Source organism: Sorex fumeus, unplaced genomic scaffold, assembly GCF_029834395.1.
Source record: "Sorex fumeus unplaced genomic scaffold, SorFum_2.1 ptg000019l, whole genome shotgun sequence".
Classification (NCBI taxonomy): domain Eukaryota; kingdom Metazoa; phylum Chordata; class Mammalia; order Eulipotyphla; family Soricidae; genus Sorex; species Sorex fumeus.
In genome coordinates this window covers 36,997,258-37,002,432 of record NW_026606076.1, presented here as the reverse complement: position 1 = coordinate 37,002,432, position 5,175 = coordinate 36,997,258, and the positions used below count along the sequence as shown (strand labels likewise).

Below are 5,175 nucleotides of genomic sequence, written 5' to 3'. Positions count from 1 at the left end.
AAGGGAAGGGGCTGGAGAGATAGCACAGCGGGTAGGGCGTTTGCCTTACATGCGGCCGACCCAGGTTCGATTCCCAGCATCCCATATGGTCCCCTGAGCACCGCCAGGAATAACTCCTGAGCGCAGAGCCAGGAGTAACCCCTGTGCATTGCTGGGTGTGACCCAAAAAGCAATAAATAAATAAATAAAATCCAAGGGGAGAAAGAGCAATGTGAGCGTAGCACAGACACCTGGATCCAGGAGCCCGAACCCCTGGACAGAGTCACTTGTTTGACACACGCTCAGGACACCCACACACTGCCAAACAGCCAAGCCAGGGAGGGTTGTCAGACACCCATCTGCACACACACATCTCCTCCTTGGCCTCAGGGTTCCTCCTTCCAGCCAGGAGATCACCACAGGCTTCACCTTCAAATGCCCTGCTCCCAGAGACATGGATCAGTGACCAGGAAAAGGCAACAGGTTAATTTCATGTGTCCATTTAGGCAAATTTCTCAAAAGGCATGAAACAGTATCTCCACTTCCGATATGTTGCAGATTGCTGGTTATCAGTGACATAGAACCCAGGTTTCCATTTAACAGTGAAGTAGGAGAGACCAGAAAATACCGCAAACAGTATAGCCCTGGTCTCACACATAGGTGACATGCGTTAGATCCCAACACTGTATTTAACTTTGTCAGAGCCACAACAGAGATGATCAGGGGTCACTCCTGACTCTCTACTCAAGAATCACCAGGGAAGTGCTTGGCGACCATGTGGGATGCTGGGGATTGAACCTGCCTCAACTTCCTGCAATACAATTGTCCCCACTCTGTAGTTATTTCTCTGTTCTGGCACCATATGGAGTTTCCTGAGTCACTCTAAAAGTGATCACTGAGTGCAGCAAACCCAAGAGCAAAAGAACCCCCAAAATAGACAAGAGATGGCAGGACCCTCCATTTTTAAAAAACGTTAAAAAAAATCAACAGATCTGGACAGAGCCCATCAGGTGGATATTTGCCTTGGTCAAGGTCAATGCCACTTGGATCATTAACATTCTATACAGTCCCTTGAGGCAGCCAGGAGTGATACCTGAGTACTGAGTCCAGGAGCAAACCCTGAGACATGCTGAAGTATCATTATCCCAAGAAATTCTGCAAGTGACCCCAAACACTGAAATATAATAAGACCTGATGGCTGAAGCTCTAAGAAATAAACAAACTTGTGTTGGGGAAGATATTACAGTGGGTAGGACACCCCTGCTGTGCACAAATACGGGTTTAATTCCCCTGCAACCCATAACGCTACCGGAGCACAACCAGAAGTAATCCCTGAGCATTCTCAGTGAAACCCCCAAACCAAGTCAAAATAAAACAAAATTCTTGAACTTGAAGAATTGGTGCAATTGTACTGGAGGTAACGCTCTGACCTTTGAAGCTGGCAACTGGGTCCAAGCCTCAGCAGCCCCAGGGTCCCTGAGCACCCCGAGAAATGATCATTTAACACATAGCCAGGTAGAATGTGTACTTAGCTCCAAGCCAAATCAAAACAAACACAGTGAAGCTGTGTGTAATACAAGAAGCAAATTGATTTAGCACTGGAAGGAACTACTCAGATCACGGCCCCTGTTGAACACACAGACCCAGCCACACCCCAGAAGTGTAAGGAGGTCTGTGTCAGCAGGGTTCGCTCCACACAGCTCTTACCAACAGCCCGCAGGTGCTGGTAGGTCTCCAGCATCACTTCCCTGTAGAGCTTTCGCTGAGAGACATCCAGGCATGTCCACTCTTCCTGGGTGAAGTTCACGGCCACATCGGATAAGGTCACTACATCCTGAGCAGACAGACACAGGGGACGGGAGACAGTGCCAGTCACCACTCTTTTTTCAGCCATGAGGACAGCACTAGAGGGGCTCAAGACATCTCCCCTCTCCCTTCAGGAGGAACCAGTGTCCGTGCACATTCCTGGCTCACTGGCCCAAGAAATCACTCTAAGGTAGCCAGGTCTGCAGCAATGTGAAGGTGCCACTCTCGAAGGTTCCTGGAGGTGATGGCCTTACACAGACACCCCCATAGCCAAACCCAGCACCAATGGTCCAGTGAGCACTGCAGAGAGTAAGACCTGAGCACATGCCCAGCAGGACTGAAAAGTAGCAACCCTGGGGGGGCTGGGGGGAGCGGAGCGATAGTACAGTGGTTATGGCATTTGCCTTGCATGGAGCCGACCTGGGTTCAATCCTCGGCATCCCATATGGTCCCCCAAGCACCGCCAGGAGTGATTCCTGAGTGCAGGGCCAGGAGTAACCCCCCTGAGCATCACTGGTGTGAACCGAAAAGCAAAAAATAAAAAGAACAACACTAGGTTGGACCAAAATACTACACAAGCCCTCCCCATATTCCTGTTCTAGGGATGACAAGGGGATACTTAATGTCCAGTCAGAAAGTCAAAGCTGTGGGTGGACATATGTGCCGGCAGGACTCTGAACTCACGGTTCAGGGCTGGGTCAAATCTCTCTAGAAGGAGGTAAAAGTTACTTGACCCACAATAACTAAGCTGGCCCCAGAGAACTTCTTATCACTCTCCTTGGGAACGGAGCATGCCCGGAATGAAACACACAGCAGCGTTGGAACCTGAGACTTTGGCGGAGGGAGCAGGTGAGGCTCTCCAGAGTGGGAAGGATAAAATGAGGGAATCGCAAGTTATGGGATCTGCAGTCATTACTGGGGCCAGCATACCCTGAGGCCCGTGATGCCCATCGGGTGTGAAGCCCAAGCTCTTTCTCTTAGAAGCCCTGAGCACTTCCACTGTGGCAAGAAAAAAAAATATGAAAAGAAACAAAGCAGAAGGTTGGAGTAACAGTACAGTGGGTATGTGGCGATAACTGTGTCCCATATGGTCCCAAACACTGCAGGTGCAATACCAGAGTGGATAACTCCAAGAATCACAAGGTGTGGCCCCGACCACTAACCACTCCTCCATCCAACAAAAAAAAAAGCAAAAACCCCAAGAAGTCAGACTGGCCTGTCATCAGTAAGGTCCTGGAGACCTGTCAGGATTGACAATTGACCACTAAACTGGGAGCCCTTCTTGAGAGCCACTAGGTGTTGCCCCAACACCAAACACACACACACACACACACACACACACACACACACACACACACACACCAAAAAAAAAAAAACCAGTCATCTGTTCTTGGGCACTCAGGTTTTTTCCAGATTCTGGCTATTGTAAAGAGTGCTTCAATGAACAAACAAGTGCAGACGTCACTTCGACTATACATTTTTGCCTCTCTGGGATATACTACATGGAAAGTATCACGCTAAGCGAAATGAATCAGAAAGAGAGGGATAGACATAAAAAGACTGCATTCATCTGGGGGACATAAAGTAACAAAATAGGAGATTAATACCCAAGAATAGCCGAGATCTGTACCAGGAGGATTACTCCATGGCTTAGAGGCCAGCCGGGCATTCTGGGGGGAAAGGGCAGCTCAGATAGAGAAGGGAGCACCAAATAAAGGGTGTTTGGAGGATCCTCCCAGGATAGGAGATGCATGTTGAAAGTAGACTATGGACCGAACATGATTGCCACTCAATGCCTCTTTTGCAGACCACAACACCCAAAAGGAGAGAGAGAACAAAAGGGAATGCCCTGCCACAGAGGCAGGGTGGGATAGGGGGGAGGGGGTGAGAGGGATACCGGGATCCATGGTGGTGGAAAATGGGCACTGGTGGAGGGATGGATCATTGTATAATCAAAACCCAAGCACAAAAATTTGTAAGTCTACAACTGTACCTCATGGTGTTTCATTAATAAAAATTAATAAAAAAAATAGACAAAAGTGGCCTCAGCAGAATCAGGCACTCCAACTGGAGCCACATCCCATATCTCTTTCCTGAAACGACGCCCAGACAGTCCACCCTGGAGGCCTGTGTGCTCCTGTCACTGTAGACACTGTCACTGTCACTCCTACCTGGGGACAGAGTGTCAGACGGTGCAACAGCATCTTCTTCAGGTAGTTATTCTTGAGGATCCCCACGGATGCTTTGACAAAGACCTGGAGAAGTCAGAGTTGTGAGCACCAGAGAGAAGCAAAACCCATATGACCCTGACCCATAAGTCCCTGCACTGGATCCAGAAACGGTCTGATCTGACTGGTTTCATGCTTGGGCACCAGCTCACAGAAACACCCAGGGAAGACACTGCCAGATGCTCCTTCCTCCTTAGGGGATGCAGAAGCGCTTGAATCTGGGATGACCATTGCTCTCAGGGAAGGCAAGGCAAGCACTGACCTGTTGTGCTGCCTCTCAGGCCCCTTGGGTCCACTCTAACAGAAAATGTTATAACATCTAAACAGAAATCTAGAGGAACAGATAAAAATTAGTTTCTGGGGCTTGAGTGAAAGCACATCAGATACAGCACTTAGTTTGCACGCAGCTGTCTCTGGTTTGAACCTCACATCCCATAGGGTCCCCCAAGTCCACGAGGAGTGATTCCTGAGCACACAGTCAGGAGTAAGCTAGGAGCACTGCTGGCTGAAACTCAAAAAACAAAACCAATCCAATTTGAAAAGTTCTGTTAGGGGCCAGAGCGATAGCACAGCGGGTAGGGAGTTTGCCTTGCACGCGGACGACCCGGGTTCGATTCCCAGCATCCCATATGGTCCCCTGTGCACCGCCAGGAGTGATTCCTGAGTGCAAAGCCAGGAATAACCCCTGTGCATTGTGGGGTGTGACCCAAAAAGCAAAAAAAATAAAAAGTTCTGTTACTCTGTAGTAACAATGTAAAATAAATGGAAAAAAAAGTTATGTACTCTCATTTGTGGAGTATAAAATAACATAACACAAGACCGTAGATAGAAGGGTCAGGAAGATTGCTCCAAAGTTCGAAGCCTGCCTCACAAGCGGGCGGGGAGAGCAAAGCTGGAATAGAGAAGGGATCACTAAGAAAATGATGGTTGGGGGGCTGGAGTGATAGCACAGCGGGTAGGGCGTTTGCCTTGCACGCAGCCAACATGACCAACACAGGTTCCATTCCCAGCATCCCATATGGTCCCTCGAGCACCGCCAGGAGCAATTCCTGAGTGCATGAGCCAGGAGTAACCCCTGAGCATCGCCGGGTGTGACCCAAAAAGAAAAAAAAATGATGGTTGGAGGAACTGGTCGGAATGGGAGATGTGTGCCGAAAGTAGA

General features: G+C 49.1%; 1 long non-coding RNA gene across 1 annotated transcript; it reads right to left on the bottom strand.

Moving 5' to 3' along the window:
• Positions 1 to 361: 361 nt before the first annotated feature.
• LOC130022139 (uncharacterized) lies at positions 362 to 3,992 on the bottom strand. The gene is made up of 3 exons (XR_008792264.1): positions 3,957 to 3,992; positions 1,687 to 1,813; positions 362 to 419 (listed from the first exon to the last, which is right to left on the bottom strand). It is a non-coding gene; the product is annotated as an uncharacterized LOC130022139 (long non-coding RNA).
• Positions 3,993 to 5,175: the final 1,183 nt, after the last annotated feature.